The sequence below is a fragment of the Mastigoproctus giganteus genome, chromosome 10 (assembly GCF_048544385.1).
Source record: "Mastigoproctus giganteus isolate SK-2022 chromosome 10, ASM4854438v1, whole genome shotgun sequence".
Taxonomy (NCBI): domain Eukaryota; kingdom Metazoa; phylum Arthropoda; class Arachnida; order Uropygi; family Thelyphonidae; genus Mastigoproctus; species Mastigoproctus giganteus.
In genome coordinates, this window is record NC_143584.1 from 53655696 (window position 1) to 53674661 (window position 18966).

At 39.3% G+C, this 18966-nt stretch overlaps 1 protein-coding gene across 2 annotated transcripts in view; it reads left to right on the plus strand.

The window, feature by feature from the left end:
- Window positions 1-18966, plus strand: part of LOC150079033 (twitchin-like) — a 2795346-nt gene that overhangs the window by 2572903 nt on the left and 203477 nt on the right. The window lies entirely within an intron of this gene.

Consider the following 18966-nt stretch of genomic DNA (forward strand, 5'->3'; position numbering starts at 1 on the left):
TAGGTGCTTAATTTCTGAACAGTAATGTAGATGCTGCTATGGTTTGATAAGACTTGTGCTGTGTTTCCCTCCATGATTTAGCTTTTAAAGTTCTTTGGACATTGCCATATATTCCACATATGTTTTTGACATCTCAGTCTTGGGACAATGTTTTTGATGTCATTGTCATAGTCATAATATACACTATGGTCAAATGACATCCAAAATCACTGAAATAAGAAACTTTCTAATTATTTTTTTAGTGCAGTTTAGGTCATCACAAGGATTTTTTCCTTCAAATGCAATTCATTTTGTTTTCTTTAATTGATATTGAAGTTGTATGATTTGCCTAATTGGTTCATATAATTGATAAACAGATCATTAGAAGTCAATTTTTATTTCTATATAAAACAACCTGGATATAAGCTGGTACTTATATCCAGGATGTAGGGTATTATTATATGTTAACTTGTCAAAATTTATACCAGATGCAATCTCTATTCTCCATTTTTTATGATCTCACCTATTTATATTAAATAAAGTAGGAGTTAGTCTACATCTTCATCAGATATCTTGGCTCATTTCTAAGTTGGCTCTGAGTATTAAGCATTCTAGTGAATGGGTGATTTCATAATGCAGTTCATAGTGAGCTCTCTACAGAATAAAATTTAGTAGCCTTCTAAGAAGAGACTTTAAAGACAAATCTCTCTCTAATAAGGCTAAAGAAGAAAGTACTTAGAAGGAAAACCACCTTATGTTAATTTTTTTCATTCTTAAACAAAACCACCAGTGCAATAACTACCAGCTGCTTAGTCACTAGGTGTTACTGGTCTCCCTGATTCAGACTCCACAGAGAGACAGACTATAAAGTGTCCACTGCACCTAACCTCCAGTATCAAAGGACTAATATAAACTAGCTCCAAAGAAAGATTAATTAAAAAATTAAATATTTGATGCCCTCCTCACATAGGTACCTTACCTATCCAGCTGACCTTCAAATTTCCCCAAGCTGTCAGCTTCAACCACATATGGGGATAACTTATTCCAGTAATTAACAGCTTGTTGGCTACAAGAAAATTTTCTGCAATCAATATAAACATCTTCCCCATAATTTTAATTTCTGGCCCCTAGTTCCAGAATCATTTATAACAGTGAAAATTTCATCCTCATTCATTTTACTTTCTTCTGTCAGAACCTTATAACACCTCCCTTACTGATCCCACCAGCCATTTAATTTCAAGAAGTCTAATTTTTTTTTTTTTTTTTTTTTTTTTTTAGGAGTGGTCCTACAATTGCCTTATATAGTAGGATTATGACCTCCCTATCTCTACATATAGCTCATCAATAGGACATGATGGACTCTCCTTGCCACTTGTCTGCACTGCTTAGAAAATTTCATGTCTAATCATTTCATAACTGTCAAATCACTCTCTTCCTCTGCTATTCAGCCTCACAAGTTATTGTATTGGTTCCATTCCTCAAGTGTAAGACCCTGCCTTTTGCTGCATTAAAACATAGCTGCAACTTTTCTGACCATTCTTAAACTCTGTTCAAGTCATATTGAAGGAGTGCTGCTTGGCACCAATCATTACAGACTCTCACAGTGTTTACATCATCTGCAAATTTTGACATCAAGCCCTTTATCCCTTTGTCAGTGTCATTTATGAAAATAAGAAACAAAACCAGATTTTGTTGAAATTTCTATCTACAAAATGTGTAAAGCTGTAAAATGTGTCTGACATGAGAGAGCAAATTCATTTTTCCTGAATTCACTTTCATGTTCAAACTAGTTCTGTACAAACCTGGTGTTGTGACAGCTCATCATCCTCTTGGAAGAACCCATTCACAGATAGATATATTGGAGTCATAAAGGGATATACCTGGTTGGAAATAACTTCCAAATAACATTTTGCATCTAAATATTACTCTGTTGATATTCAGGGCCTTAATGTGCATCACAAAAATAAATCCTATACCATCACATCACCACCACTAACCTGAATTGTTGACCCCTGGAAGAAGGATCTATGGATATTATAGATATATTATATAGATTATAGATATCATATAAAATTTAAAATCTCCAAGCCATGTCATACTCTTTTTCCACATCAAAGAAACCGACACCTGGTGCTCTCATTTAAGGAAAGCATCTCGAATAGATGTTTCCATTTGAATTAAATGATCAGGTGGTGACCTGTTCCTTCAGAAGCTGCACTGTGTTTTGGAAAAGATGTCATTAGCTTTTAAATACAACATGAAGTGGGCATTGACCATCCTTTTCAAGATCTTGCACAATCAGCTTGTCAGAACAATTGGGTGATAATTGTTCAAAATTTTTGGATCCTTTTCTAGTCTAGGGAAGGAAAGCAGATTGCCGTATAACAGGAATCTGAAAACTGCTCTTCAATATAGATTCTGTAGTACAGACATAGCAGCCAATCCATAGATTCAAATGAAAGATGCTTAATCATTTCATAATTGATGTCATCTGGCCCAATGGAACTCACCTAGGTTAGAGATAGCACTTTTATTTCCCATTCTATGAAAGACTGACTGCAAGCCTTTGAAGATAACTTCAAATGCTATTTTTCAGCTTTTTTGTTTCAGGGTCCAAAACTTGAGTGGGGAAAATATGTTTTGGCAGACATTTTAGCAAATGTCTACCCTAGAATTTTGCAGCTGCATATCCATTATGCTCTAAGATCAATGAAGAGTGTGATGTATAATTTCCCTTCATTTTCAAGACTTTTGTCCCAGATGAGATTAGCTATCAACATCTGAGCCAAATTCCTTGTGACTCTTACAGTGGATGTAATGTGCTTTGGAGCACGCATGTTTAAAGGTTGGTTGGTTGGTTGGTTGGTTGGTATAGAAGTTTAACAGCACAAGGGCAACTTAGGCCAAAAAGTGCCTAATCCAGTGTTTGGATAGATGCTGGAAATTTGCTTTATTTGATATTAGAGATGTTCGTACAGTGTGGTTTTTTTGAGATAGGTGAAGAGCTCATCTAGATTAGCATTGTTTCTCAACAGATGGGTTAGTGACAAGGGTTCTTGAATTTGGGCCAGGAAGCAGAAGTAGTATTTCTGATGTGAGAGTAAAAAGAACAGTCTAAGAGGATATGGCAAACTGTCAGTTGTGATAAACAATGAGAGCATATAGGTGAATCATCGCCCATGAGCAGAAACAGGTGGGTCAAGTGTGTGTGCCCTATGTGCAATCTTACCAATATTACCTCTCGTGTCTGTTTTGTCTGAAGCTGGAGTTCCATATTTGTGGTTCTTGTTTAATTTCAAATAATTTATTGTTCGTCTGCGTCTTCCAAAGGTTTAACCACTGGTCTCTACAGATATGTCGGATATGTTTTACAAGGTCTATGTAGGGTACTTGGTAAGATGTTGGTGCACTGCGGGTGCTTGGCTGCCTGGTCTGCTGTTTCATTACTTGTGATGCCAGAGTGCCCTGGAATCCAACAGAAACTTACAGTATGATTCCTATCCTGCAAATGATTTAGACGAGACTGGATTTCTTTTACTATAGGACTGGGGTTGAGATTTTATTACTTATTGTGGACAGTGCACTCATGGAGTCTGTATATATTAAACTACTGGGGTTGAGACGGATATTGATATTATCTATTGCTAGCTGGATTGCATACAGTTCTGCAGTATAACTACTACATTCAGTCAGAAGAGATACAGACACTGTGAATGAGGGAGAGACTGCTGCAGCACCTACGGCGACATCTGATTTTGAGCCATCGGTATAGATTATGCAGCCTTGCACATTGCTAGAAGCATGTCCTGCGTGCAGTTGTTTTACGTTACAATTTTCCAGGTACTTTTTCCCCCCATTGTTGGAAATAGGCGTCGCAGTAAGTTGAGTTTGTTGACCAGGGTGGATCAGGTATTCTCGTTTCTTTAAGTGTGTTTTCAAGTTGTACATTCCAGCATTGAATCAATTCTTGTAGTCTAATAAACCAGTTGGTTTATTTTCAGTGAATTTATTCACTGAATATATATTATATATAAGTTATATGCATTGCAAAATTGAGTTTAGTATCTAGTGTTAAACCTAAAAAACATATATTGCTGACAAGAGGGATTGGTCGATTTCTTAATTTAAGTTCAGGCTCTAGGTATAATTTGTGCTTTTTACAAAAGTGAATCACGATTGTCTTTTGTTCTGACAAGCGATAACCATTTTGTAGGCTCCACATCTCCAACTTATTTATAGAAAGTTGTAACTGTCTCTCTGTGCTGATAATGTTTGGTGAATGGCAGGATATGGCAAGATACAGTTTGGGGAATATTCTGCGTCATGGTGTTTAGCCTAATTGTGAAGAGGGTGGCACTAAGGATAGATCCTTGCAGCACCCCTTCTACTTGAATAAAATACTGTGAAAGTACATTCTGGTGACGGACTTGAAAGGTTCTGTGCTTAAGAAAATTCTGAATGAATTGAGGTAAGTGTCCTCTCAACCCGTAGGAATGGAGCTCTCAAAGAATGCTATGCCACCATGTGGTATTGAATGCCTTTTCAATATCTAGACCATTTACTAGATGTTCGATTTTAACATATGCATTGCGAATGTTAGTTTCAGCCATTATCATTAGGTCCACGTAGGATCTGTTTTTTCGGAAACCATATTGATTGATATTTAACAGCATTTCACTTTCAAGGATCCATTTTAGTCTGCTGTGTATCATTTTTTCTAGTGTTTTGCCCAGACAGCTAGTGAAAGAAATGGGCCGATAGATTTCTGCAAGCGATTGGTCCTTTCCTGGTTTTGGAAAAGCAAGAATGATAGAGCGACACCATGAGGAAGGATAAACACATTCAAGAAAAATTCGATTGTAGAAAACTAATAATAGATTTAAGGCTGTATTGTTTAGATGTTTGAGCATTATATAGTAGATTTCGTCCTGTCCTGCTGCACTGTTTACTGTTTTGTTCAGAGCTTCTTGGAGTTCGGTTAAGATGAAAGGCTGGTTATAAGGAAAAGATTGGATGGTATTAAAATTTATTTTATATTTTTCTGCTGAGGTTATGATTTTCAGGAAAGATTTGTCATATGCAGATGCTGCCAATATTTGACTGAAAGTCTCTCCAAGGAAATTGCCTATTTCCTTAGGAGATGACAGTTCTTATTCATATTTAATTAAGATTGGAGAAAAAGGAATGCATTTATTATTTAATTGTTGAATTTTCTTCCATATTAACCGACTACTAGTGTTCTTTGTGATGGTACTGGCAAATCTTATCCAGGATTCTTTTTTGGCTTGTCTTCTGATTTGCCGTGCTCTTGCCTTTTGTTTTTTGTATAATATGAGGTTGGCAGTTGTGGGAACCTACGAAATTGATTCCAGGCTTTATTTTTTTCCTTTTTGGCACTGTTACAAGCCTCATTCCACCAGTGTTTTACATGTCTGTGTTGGTCTGCAGACGACTGAGAGATTGCTTCTGATGCTAGTATCAAAATTTGTGTGGAAACGTGCTCAGTGACGTTGTCTATCGGTTGTGTTTTAATAAATTGATCATCACACTGGCTGAGTATTTTGCCCAATTTGATTTTGAGAACTTCCATTTTACTCTGTAATTTGGACAGTGAGATTGTTTTGTTTGAATTTTGCATATAATTGGATAGTGATCGCTGTTGTGAAGATCATTTAGGATTGTCCACTCCATACTGAGAAATAAAATTGGAGAACAGATTGACAGATCAATTGCTAAGGTGGATCCTGTGGGAAAATGTAAATAGGTGTGATGGCCAGTATTTAGTATGATTAACTGCTGTTGGTTCAGTAAGGTCTCAATCAGTTGCCCTCTTTGATTAATGTCAGAAGATCCCCATAATGGGTGATGACCACTGAAATCTCCTAAGAGGCAGAAAGGTGTTGCTTGAGCTATTAGATCTTCTAGTTCTTTTAGCATGATGGTACTGTTTGGTGGAAGGTATATTAAAATGAGAGTTAGGGTTATTCCAAGTGCAACACGCACAGTAACAGCTTCTAAGTCAGTTTGTAGAGAGATATGTTAAGTGGGGATTTTAGGGTTAACTAATATCGCTACCCCTCCATGTGCGGATTTTGCAGTATTCCTGTCTTTTCTGAAAAATGTGTAGTTTTTAATTGAGAGAGTTGCCGGTCTTGTTAAATTAGTTTCTTGCAAACAAAAACTCACTGGATTATACTTATTGATCAGTCTTATAAGTCATCAATATTTGCTCGCATGCCCCTGCAGTTCCATTGGAGTATGTGCTGCATTACTTGGTCTTAGGAGTTATGGTTTGATCAGTTTGCTTGTAACGATCTGTTTTATTTCTATCTTTTTTGGGGAAGACGGGTCACTCTGTTTCCATGTGTTCTTCCGCATGAAGTTCTAATATAGTTTCTTCTGGGTCAGTTTTATTGACCACATCCATATGTATAGGGAATTGTTTCTTGGTCTAAGCATGGTCTGTTGATATTGTTTTGTCTGCTTTTTTAGTATTTTCAGGCATATTGGGTGGTACTGAAATTGGAGTATTAATTCCTTGCTCCAGTTGATTGTGTTTGGCAGGTTGCGGCTTTGCATTAAGCACAGATCTGGCCCAATCAGAAAGAGAAATGTTTGGAGGGACTCTAATGTCAATTTGAGTAGCAATGGAAAGGCTGTGTTGGGTTGCTTGTGCATACGTGCATTTTGGCATAAACTGCATAATATGTTTTTTGGCTTCCTGGTACATTACTTTGTTTTCTGTTTTGTATTTTTGTATTTTTTTTCCCACTTTCCACAATTTTTTGGAATATGCCAGTTGGTTATCTTTGCAATTGGGACAGGTGAAGGTGGTTACAGTACAATCAGCTTGAGTGTGTTCTGTTGAACCGCAGTTTGGGCAAATCATAGTCGCACGGCATGCTATCTGGGAGTGTCCATATTTCTGGCACTTATAATACCTGATGGGATTCGGTATATATGGACGTATACGACAATTTAGATAACCTGCTTTAACCATTGTTGGTGAGTTTGGAGTACTAAAGATCAGTATTATGTTTCGTGTAGGCTTTAATTCTCCATCTTTCCGGTTAATATTCTTTTTGCATGTATTACGCAAAAAGTTGATCTGCCAATTCTTATACTATTTCATCCTCGGAGATGTTAATGAGGTCCCACTCTGAATATAACGTTCACCTAAATTCCACCAAATGTAGTCAGTTTCAATAATATTTCTGAGTGTTTCGGCTTCAGTGTTTCTACCAGCAGGGCTCCAGACTGTAATCATTTTACCATCTTCGGTGATCCTGCAGCATTTTCCAAGCATTTCTGGATTAGAAATGGGGATAATTTGCTCACAGGAAAATCTGATAGAGAATGAATAAGGAGAAAGGCTGGGTGATCTTGTTGACATTGATCTGTTTTTTGTCTTTTATTTTGATAGGAGTCATGATCAGGTTGGTCTTTATCGGTAGAGGATCTCAATGGATCAAGTGGAGGAAAGGTTTCTTTGTCCATTTTGTACCCTTTTGACCCTGAGGGTTGGTTTTCCCGCTTAGGTTACCGGCTCCGCCACGGGGAGGCAGGAGTAATGCCATGAGTGGCCAAGCGGTTGTTAGGTTAGTTGGGTTAGTAACTCTAATAAAATAAAAGGAAAGGTGTCTTTTCTTTCCTGACTTAACTTACTACTTGTAAGATGAAGCCTACTGTGCTTTATGAAAAACTTAAGAGAAGTTAACTTTAAACTTAATAAGAAGAGTGATTCTTTTAAAGGAAAATGCTTGAAATCGCTTTATAGAGCTCAGAGATCGCTTGACCATGGAAATGCTTGGCACCCGGAGCCATGTTTAAAGGCTATTAGATTTTCTGTGGTAGGGGTATCAGTGAAATATCCTGCACACTTTGTTTTGTGCTTTTCTCATTGTTATTGTGCATTCTCAATTTCACCATGGTTTCAGAAATAGTGGATACTAAGTTGGTTTCTTCAGAATTACAATTGCTTCTGCTGCTGCTTGAACAATACTTTCTGTAATGTACTTAACTGCATCATTGATTGGGCCCCTGGCTGACTGTAATAGTACTAAACATTGCCAGATGTTTGAAGGATTCTGGTCAACAATCTCAGTGGGTGGTATGGGAGACCACCCATACCACTCACCAAGAATACCATGCAAAGGGTGTATATATCACAGGAAGTGATCACTACCGGAAATGTTTTCTTCAACCTCCCATATACACACAGGGAGGAGAGAAAGGGAACATATATAGAAATCAGTCACAGTAAATGTACAGATAGCACGTGGAAGAAAAAATGCCCGATAATGCAACCCTTTCCACTGATGTCAGCACCGTACCACAGAGTATTATGTCCACTGAAATCCCCTAGTAATAGCAATTGTACCTGATGGCAATTGTACCTAATGAGTTCATCAAGTCCTACCTGCTGGATATCGTTCCCAGGTACAAAATAGATGGAGCAAACAGTTAAGAAGAACCCTATTGTTAAATAAACTGCTACTGCCTCTAATTTGGGGATAAATAGCATAGCTTGAAAAGGGTATGGTTACCCAAAAGAATCATGACTCCTCTGTGGGTAGCTCTCACCAGCTCCGTCTTTGTGAATAATTGAACAGTTGGGATCCTCGTTTGTCTTTAAATACGTTTCCTGTAAGTAAAAGCAAGTTTGCTCATGCTTACACAGGCCTTAATGTCATCAGTATTTCAATGGAATCCACAGAAATTCTATTATAACAATTTGAATGTTATTAGTTAGATTTGCTGGGTCTATCTGATGGTTTCCAAAGGACTGAGAGCTTTGTTTTCTCAGTTCTGGGTTGATCTTTCTTTGGAAAGTAAGGGTGCTGACCTGTACCCATTTCTTCTTCTTCTTCTGCAAATAGTTGCAGGACTGAATCATCCAGTACCTCCTTAACCTCTCCATCGATTACTTCTTGTACTTCAGATGGCTCTTCAGTTTTTTTTTTGGATTTTTCTTTACCACTTTGTATGAGCTTTGTGAGTTCAATAAATAGTGCACAATGAAGTGAATGAATCTCTTGATGGAATTGTCATATCAGTTTGCATCAGGATAGAATGCCTCCCTACAACTTTCTCAGCATATGTTGGCTTACTGCTATTTATTGGCTTTGCTGCTTTCTTTGCCTCTTGCTGGGATATAATAGTGGCAGTAGTAGAAACGGCAAAAGATGCAAGAAGAAAGCAAGCTTTTATAGCATCAGCCAAAAAAAAAAAAAAAAAACCTACAGAGCTCACCCATCCATACCCTCCAAGAATTTGTAGTTCTTCCTTGAATTTATTCAACCCATCCACTTCCACAACAACAGATGGAAGCTTGATCCTACAATCAATCAGCCACTGGTTGAAGGATAACTTCCGCACATTTATCCTGCAACCATTCTTTCTCAACTTGAATTTATGCCCCCCCCCTCATGTATTACTGAATGTTAATAGAAATTCTTCTGCTTACTGAGACTACACACATATCCATTCAAGGCTTTAAATACCTTGAATGGGATAATTACCCTGCAAACTTGGAAATTACTTGGACAAACTCGGATAAGGAGGTGATTATTCCTTTGTATAAGGCCATGGTTAGTCTGCATCTTACTGTATACAGGTCTGAAGGCATCACTTGGCGAAGGATGTAGATCTGCTGGTATAGGTGCAAATAAGGGCAACCAGACTAGTGAAGGGAACAAAAGGGTGCTGTTATCTAGAAAGGCTTTAGCTCTACAAATTGCAGCAGATCTCTCTGTAGGTGCCTAGCCTCAAGCTGTGCTGCAATTTGTAGATCTAAAGCCTTTCTAGATAACAGCACCCTTTTGTTCCCTTCACTAGTCTGGTTGCCCTTCTTTGCACCTATTCCAGCAGATCTACATCCTTCCCCAAGTGAGGCCTTCAGACCTGTATACAGTAAGATGCAGACTAACCATGGCCTTATACAAAGGAATAATCACCTTTATCCGAGTTTGTCCAAGTAATTTCCAAATTTGCAGATGATACAAAGGTTGGCAGGGTTGTTAAGGACACTACTGACGCTATGCTGCTGCAACTGGATCTGGAAAGGTTGAGCAGATGGGCTGAGAGGTAGAAAATGAAGTTGAACATTGACAAACATAAAGTACTACATATGGGAAACAGTAACCCCAGAGCAACGTATCAACTCTGTGGTACTACACTGACAATGGTAGAGAACGAAAAGGACCTGGGAGTAATTGTGCAGGCAGATATGAAGTTCTCTGAGCAGTGCAGACAGGCAGCAAGAGTAGCTCATGGTGTCTTGTCAATGATATACAGGAATTTTTCTAGCAGGGATAAGGAGGTGATTATTCCCTTGTATAAGGCAATGGTCGGGCCACACTTTGAGTACTGTATACAGGTCTGGAGGCCTCATTTCAAGAAGGATGTAGAGCTGCTGGAACGAATACAGAGAAGGGCAACAAGATTAGTGAATGGAACAAAGGGTTGCCCTTACGGAGAAAGGCTTAAGTTTTGCAAATTACAGTGTCTGGAGACTAGGCACCGGCGAGGTGATCTGATAGAGGTTTATAAAGCCTTGAATGGTTTGAGCATGCTCAATGCCGATGGGATTCTTCTTCCTCTTGCTCAGAATAATCACCTGAGAGGACATAAATTCAAATTGAGGAAAGACAGATGTAGGATAGATGTGCGGAAATTTTCCTTTAGCCAGCGGATAGTTGGTTGGTGGAACAGACTTCATCCCTTGTTGTAGAAGTTGATAGCCTAAATAAATTTAAGGCTCAGCTGAACAGGTATTTCGAACGAATGGAGGAGTGAACTGGGAGTGGGGTTTTTTTTTTTTTTTTTGGCTGATGCTGCATAAGCTTGCATCATATGCCTCTACTAATGCTAATGCTAATCCCTGCTAGCAAAGTTTCCGTATAACATTGACAAAGCCCCGTAAGCTGTCCTGACAGCATGTGTGCAGTGCTCAGAGAATTTTGTCTGACTGCACAATTACCCCAGATCGTTTTCATTCTCCACTACTCTGAGTGTATTGCCACATAATTGATGTTACTTTGGGGTTATTGCTACCCATGTGCAGTGCCTTGCATTCATCAATGTTAACTTCAGTTGCCATTTCTCAACCCATTAACCTAATTTCCTTAGATCTTGTTGCGGTAGCTCACTCTGATGATTGTTTTTAACTACCCTGCCAACCTTTGCATCACCTTTAAACTTAGACATTAAGACTGATATACCTTTATCAATATCATTGATAAATATAGAAAACAACAATGGGCTCGGCACTGAACCTTATAGAACTCCACTAATAACATTAGTCCAAGAAGAGCAGTGCCCATTGATAACTACTCTCTGTCTTCTTCCACTGAACCATCCCTTTATCTATAGCAGTAACTTGCCGTTAATGCCTCATTACTCCAGTTTGTACAGTAGTCTTTTATGTGCAACAGTATTTCAGTTCTGCCTTTAGCCTTTGAATCTCTTTGTACTCAAGAGCATGCTGTTGAATACACAGGGTATTCTCTTTGGTAGTTAATTCATATATGTTTGGTAGCTGAACATCCCATAAATTCATAAATGCATCACATCAAGCACAGGAAAGGGCACCACAACAGACTATTTACAAGTGTCCATATTTTTGATACGAGCATCTTAAAGGGATTCAGTATGTATGGCCTTGATTCAGTACTGTAGGTACCCGGTTATGATGGAATCCAAAGGCACTGTTGAGTTAAAAGTAAGAATGAGTTTTCTAGTGAGTACTAGATTTCCATCCCTACACACAAATATTCTCTTTATGGCTGCAACTCCTTGTGGCTTAAGTTCAGGACAGATTTCTTCTTCTAATACTTCCATAAGACCCCACTCGGAGATCACTCCATAAGATGGATTTAGACTTCTTATAGCAGGATAACAGTAATCAGTATTCCCCCTGACAGAGGTGGCTTGAAGAAGCTGTGCTGAATGCCATCACTTTTGGTTTCAATTAAGAGATCACCAGAACATAGCCATTTCACCGATTTAGGAGAACCAGCTAAACCCTTCTGTACAAGGAAAGGTGACATCTTTTCTATGGGCTTTTCACTACGTTCTGCAGGGATAAGGAACGTAGTGAAAAGGAAGTAGTGTATCAGGAAGTAGTGTAGGTTCTGATATCTCCTTTGTTCTGGAGTGTTTTTGCAACTGTGACAGCATTATTATCATCATTATCTAGTAGGGACCATGCTGGGATCCCAAAAGAAAAGTTTAGATTATCAGGATTAGCGAGTTCTTTATTTTGGTTCTGTGCCCAAGCTCCCCACCTATGACGGAGCCCAAATGGAATGCCCACCACCCATCAAGCAATAAATATGCTTGAGAGTGGGATCCTGTCCCTCGGACAATGAGGATAGGGGCATGGCATTGACACAATTCACCCACTTTAAGCACTTGCTATTCATTTTTTAGTCACAATTCACCCTTGCAATGAGCCCACTAATGGACTGATCCTGGGTGTGTCATCCCAAAACCACCATCTTGTTGAAGCAGGGACAAAATTAGTGTGTTGTAGTGGGCCCTCAACCAACAAGATTTCCCCCCCCCACTCCAAGTTTTGCAGCACATGCCAAACACTCTGGATTCCTATGATGTCAGCCTGGAATGCTGGATTCCAGTGTTGCTAATCTGGAGGATCCAGTAACATAACTGGAAGGTTCCCACACCACATACAGGTGCCCGTGTCGAAGGGCTTGAAGAGGTAGAACCCATGTTTAGTCTCTATACCAACACATCCCTTCCATTATGCAGTTATGGGTGATATCTTTTGAGATTAAGATGGGCACCTTGGCATGTTCCAGGTTCTTTACATTGAGGATACAGCTCTAAAACAGTTTTTTCAGACTGGCCACTAGATACTGCACTAGACTGACCCTATTGGTAAATCTCAATGAGGTATCTGTATCAGATAGTGACCAGAAGAAGTCTGAGTAGTGTATGTATGTATGTATGTATGTATGTATGTATGCAGAGGGACATTGTCAAGTACATGTGGTACATGTACGTCAAGGCAACATACATGTACCAGGGCCTCCGTAGCCATGTGGGCAGGAGCAGCAGTGCGTAGTACATGCTTCTTGATCAGACCGGGGTTCGAGCCCGTGACCACCAAATACAGAGGATGCGGAAAGGTCAGGAAATGACCACCGCATATCCCCAGAGCAATATGGCCCTAGTTGCTAATGCTCCTAAAAACCAAATAACAACAACAACGTACATGTACCACATTATAATATCAAGGAGCTGAGTATGTTATTTCCTATGTTATTGCTATATAGACACCATAGCCAAAAATTTCATTAATTCATACAACAGGTTACCCCCATCTAGTTTTAATTTATCTAAAGAATGCATATGAATAGCCAGAATAATAAAACAAATATTAGCAAAAAGCTGTCTGTCAGGAATAAGCATACTGAAACTACTGATGAAACGTAAACGTATAAAATAAAACTTTATTAAAAATACAGAAAAAATAGAATATGATGTACAAAAACTTATTAAAATAGTAATGAAATCTATACAGATGAATGCTAAAAATGATAAAGGTACTAAAAGCGATAAGAACATAAACAAAATATACATTAAATAGCCTTTGGAACGACGTGCCCCTTTACGAACTTAGAAGACAAGTAGTATGGCGTACATTATTATATTCCACAGAGGTACAACATATAGTATGCTATACTATACTATATGTTGCTAGAAATGCAATACAACAAGCCAAAGCAGAGTGTGAATGGAGAGAGGAAAAGGGAGGGGACAAAACATCAGACTCATCTGAAATAGGCCAACGTACATATACCACATTATAAGCTCACCACCTTTCATCATGCTGTAAAGTAACTGCTTTCATAATAAGGTGTATGCAGATTCAAGAATCGCAATTATTGTTGAAGCAAACACGCCACAGCTGTATGGAGTGCTTCCCGACCAGGAGCGATGTGCGAATCATGTGTGTCCAAAATTTCAACATTGGAATGTAGGAACACTGGAAGTTACAGTTAATGTGCTGCTCATACGAATAATGCCCAACAACAACTGAGCAGATGAAGTTGGCCTGACAAACAGCCCCCAATGTTCCGAGACGCAATTACATTTTCTCCAATCTGACTCACTAATATAAAAATCCACAATATGGGCATGTGATCCTATAAACAGAATCTACACATTGCAGCAGGGGAATCACAGATTTAACTCTAGGAAACCATTGATTGCAACTTCTTGCCATATCGCTATCCCTTAGCAAGATATGCATCCACTGCTTATATTCCCATACCTGAATAGTGGGGAATATAAGCAGTGGCAATAAATTCAATAAATAAATTCACTATTGTGATCCAAATGGGGAAAAGAACTATTCCCATGTAATTGAAATCTATCCAAAACATTGGGGGGGGGGATATTTACACTTAGATAAATCTGCCATGATATTAGAGATCTCAGCATCCCTGTCGGCAGTGTAATCACAGTGGGACCAAGCTTGATTAATGTTCACACTATGCTGTACAGATTTAATGGTGTCTGTGCTGACAGACACCATTAAATCTGTACAGCATAGTATTGGTGTTAAAAAACCAGTGTCTTGGCGCACTGGTTTTTTTTTATATACTGAGGTCACAAACGGGGACCCACATGCCAAACTAAGACATCTAGAAATGTAAGAGCCTAATCTACCTCTTAACTCGATAGTAAAAGAAGACATGGAATTGAGATATTGGAGAAGCAGTACCACTAACCTACAGGGAATGACCGTGAACACATTGTCTACATATCTTCACCAGAGCCTAAGTGGTACTGGTAGATTCAAAAATAAGTCTTCCTCCAAGGCCTCCCCTGATTGCAATACCTACAGCTGTACCCTGAATCTGCCAGTACAAGGACTCACTGAACATGATTGCACAGCCAGATAAACAAATATTTAAGGCATTGCAGATATCATTTACAAACAGAGAGAGAGAGAGAGAGAGAGAGAGAGAGGGGCACTGTCTTTGGCATGAATCAGTGTCCAACAGTTAATGGTGAAAGCAATCGCTGGCTGTACTGGAATAGATGTGAACAAAGAACTATGTTCAAGGAAACCACGACATCCAGGATGTTAAAATGCTTAATTATCCTTCAGGAAATAACACTATTATTGACAGCATATTATATTTTACCAACATGTTGTAAAAGAAACAAGCAATATGCTTGGAAAGATCATATGTCGGGGACAATTTTTCAACATAGTCTGATTACTGCAACAATTGGATGCAAAGAAATGCCTAGTTAGTATGTTTTTGACAAACCATAGAACTGAAGAAGCTGACGCCCAATCACATAAAGCCTCCGCCAAAATATGTACTAATGTTCTTATCAATAAACCATGCATAAACTAATTTACTTAACTTGGATTTGAATTTCTTAAGAATTTTAATGGGAGAATCCTCAGTACATTCATAGACTTTCTGAACCTGCAAAAAAGACAAAGCCTTTTGAATATAGTCCAATTTGTTCAACATCACAATACACCGACCTCATCTGACAGTACGACAACAATATCCCAGTCCCTACACAAATAACTACGTTGAATATTGTGCAAGCTGGGGACACTGGAAAAACATGCTAACAGGAGAGACTGCTTCTATAGGGATGAGATACACTTAAATAGAATGGGTGCAAAAATATTTGCTGATGCTATCAAGGCAGTGATAGGTCGGTCAGAAAATTGCTAGCTTGTGGGGAATTCACAGAATAAGAGATCAACAATAGCTGCAGGCAGAGGTGAAAGCAATTCTTCTGTGGGATGAGCAGCAGCCTGGAAAACAAGGTGCCAGGGATGTCAAGGACTGCTGGGAGCCATTATGGAACAATGAAATACATGGGCTCTGTTAGGGTAACTAAGAGTAAGAACTAGGGCATAGATACTTGCATGTACATCAATGCTAAGAGCATTGATGTACATTGATGGAATAGGACCAGGGTATGTCTGCCAGGGGCAAAGGTTGATGACGTTGTAGAACGGATATCATCTTTTAAGGGCACAAAAGGTGATATAGTTGTACACGTTGGCACTAATGATATTAAGAGTAGGAGACCGGCGGAATTACTTAGCAAGTACAGGTCACTGTTGAAAAAAAGCCGTGAATTAGGGTTGAACTTGAAAGTGTCTGCAATTCTGCCCAGACACGATAGGAGGGAGTATATGATGAGAGCCTTGTCGATCAATTCGGCCCTGGAGGGATTGTGCAAGGCTCAAGGGGTAGAATTTTTTTCAGCCTGGACTGTACTTGTTAACAGGAGAGATTGCTTCTACAGGGATGGGATACACTTAAATAGAAAGGGTGCAAGAATTTTTGCTGATGCTGTCGAGGCAGTGTTAGGTGGGTCGGAAAACTGCTAGTTGGGGGGGATACAAGGACTAATAGATTAACAGTAGCCAGTGGCAGAGGTGGAAGTGATTCTTGCACTGCTTCTATTGAAATGAGCAGAAGTCTGAAAAACAGGATGCAGGATATTTCAGAGACTGCTGGGAGTCATTGCGGTACAAGTAAACACATGGGTTGTGTTAGGGTAGCTAAGAATAGAAACAGGTGCATGTATACCTGCGTGTACACCAATGCTAGGAGTTTGGTAAATAAATTTGATGAATTTGAGGTATTGCTCAAAACATCAAAGGCAGATATTGTTGGGATATCAGAGACGTGGTGTCACACAGATATAAGTAATGCGGAACTGGAATTTGGGGAATACAATGTGTATAGAAAGGATAGACAGGACAGGAGGGGAGGAGGGGTTATGCTATTAATTAAGAAACACATAAAGTCCAAGGAAGTGAAGCCAGTCGACATCGATGGACAGGGCAGCGTCGAGTCAGTTTGGTGTGACATAAGCATAGGGAAATCAAAATTGAGAGTAGGAGTGTGCTATAGGCCTAATGACTCTGATGAGTATAATAAGATATTGTACAGGGAAATAGAGTGGGCCAGTAAATCAGAGAGTCTTATAATGGGGGACTTTAATTTCCCAGATATTGACTGGAATTTGTGGGTTGGTCACTCGCACACTAGCAAGGCTTTTGTGGATTTATTGGATGATTGTTTTCTACATCAGCATGTTCGTGAGGCAACGAGAGGGAGCAATACTCTTGATCTGATTATCAGTAGTGATTCCTCATGCATTAAGAACCTGCAGATAAATGAACCACTAGGTGGCAGTGATCACAGTGTGTTGAAGTGGGATTTACTCAAGGAGGTAACTACCATCAGAGGTAAAGGGAAGGGTTTTTGTTTTCGTAAAGGCGACTATGATGGTCTGAGACAGTATTTAAATTCTATACAGTGGGACCAACTGATGATGTTACCAACAGCAAACTCAAAATGGGAAGCATTCAAGGAACTAATCTTGGAGGCTACCAGGCTTTACATACCAACTAAGAAATATTGTTCAAGGTTTAGGCCTAAATGGTTGTCAGATGAACTAATGAGACATGTGGCAGAGAAGAAAAATGCATGGGATACATACAAATTAATGGGTGACATGGAAGCCTATGATAGATATAAGTTGGTCTGTAACCAAGTCACAAAGGAGATTAGGCAGGCAAAGGCAGACTATGAAAAATCCTTGGCAAAGGATGCAAAGAAAAACAGAAAAGAGTTCTTTACATACTTGAACTCGAAAAGGAAAGGGATGAATCAGATTGGTCCACTGGATATTGATGGTTCAACAGTTGAGGATCCTGCTCAGGTGGCTAACAATCTAAACGAGTATTTTGCATCTACATTCACGCATGAGGAGTTATTCAGGAAGGAGAATGATGTAGGTAAAGTAAACATTGGCAGTGAGCTGGATGATTTTGTAATAACTGAGAGGAAAGTGGAGGAGAGATTGTTGGGGATAAACATAAAAAAGGCACCTGGGGTGGATGGGATCTATCCAGTTATATTAAAGGAGGCAGCAAAGGAAGTAAGCAAACCCTTAGCCATAATTATGAGAGCTTCCTTGGACTCAGGGGAGGTACCTATGGACTGGAGATGTGCAAATGTGACCCCAATTCACAAAGGAGGTTCAAAGGCTGACACAAGTAATTATAGACCTGTTAGTTTAACTTCTGTTCCAGGTAAATTAATGGAGGCACTGGTTAAAGAAGCACTGCAGGATCATCTAGACAAGAATTCAGTTATAGCTCAGACGCAGCATGGTTTTGTTAAGGGCAGGTCTTGCCTGACCAATTTGATTGGATACTATGATGTAGTCACAAAAGAACTGGATGCAGGGAATAACTTTGATATTATATATTTGGATCTTAGAAAGGCTTTTGATACTGTTGCACATGGAAGACTGCTGCACAAATTGGAGCAGTGTGGCATTGGAGGCAAATTGCTGCTATGGATAAGGGGATGGTTGAGTGGCAGAAGACAGAGAGTGGTAATCAATGGACACTGCTCAACGTGGACTAATGTTATTAGTGGAGTTCCTCAAGGTTCAGTGTTGGGTCCGTTGTTGTTTTCGGTGTTTATGAATGATATTGATGATGGGATATCAAGTTTAATGTCCAAGTTTGCAGATGATACAAAGGTTGGCAGGGTCGTTAAGGACAATACTGACGCTATGCTGCTGCAACAGGATCTGGACAGGTTGAACAGATGGGCTGAGAGGTGGCAAATGAGGTTTAACATCGACAAATGTAAAGTGCTGCATATGGGAAACAGTAACCCCAGAGCAACGTATCAACTCTGCGGTACTACACTGACAGTGGTGGAGAATGAAAAGGACCTGGGGGTAATTGTGCAGGCAGATATGAAGTTCTCTGAGCAGTGCAGACGAGCTGCAAGAGTAGCTCATGGTGTCTTGTCAATGATATACAGGAATTTTTCTAGCAGGGATAAGGAGGTGATTATTCCATTGTATAAGGCAATGGTAAGGCCACATCTTGAGTACTGTATACAGGTCTGGAGGCCTCATTTCAAGAAGGATGTAGAGCTGCTG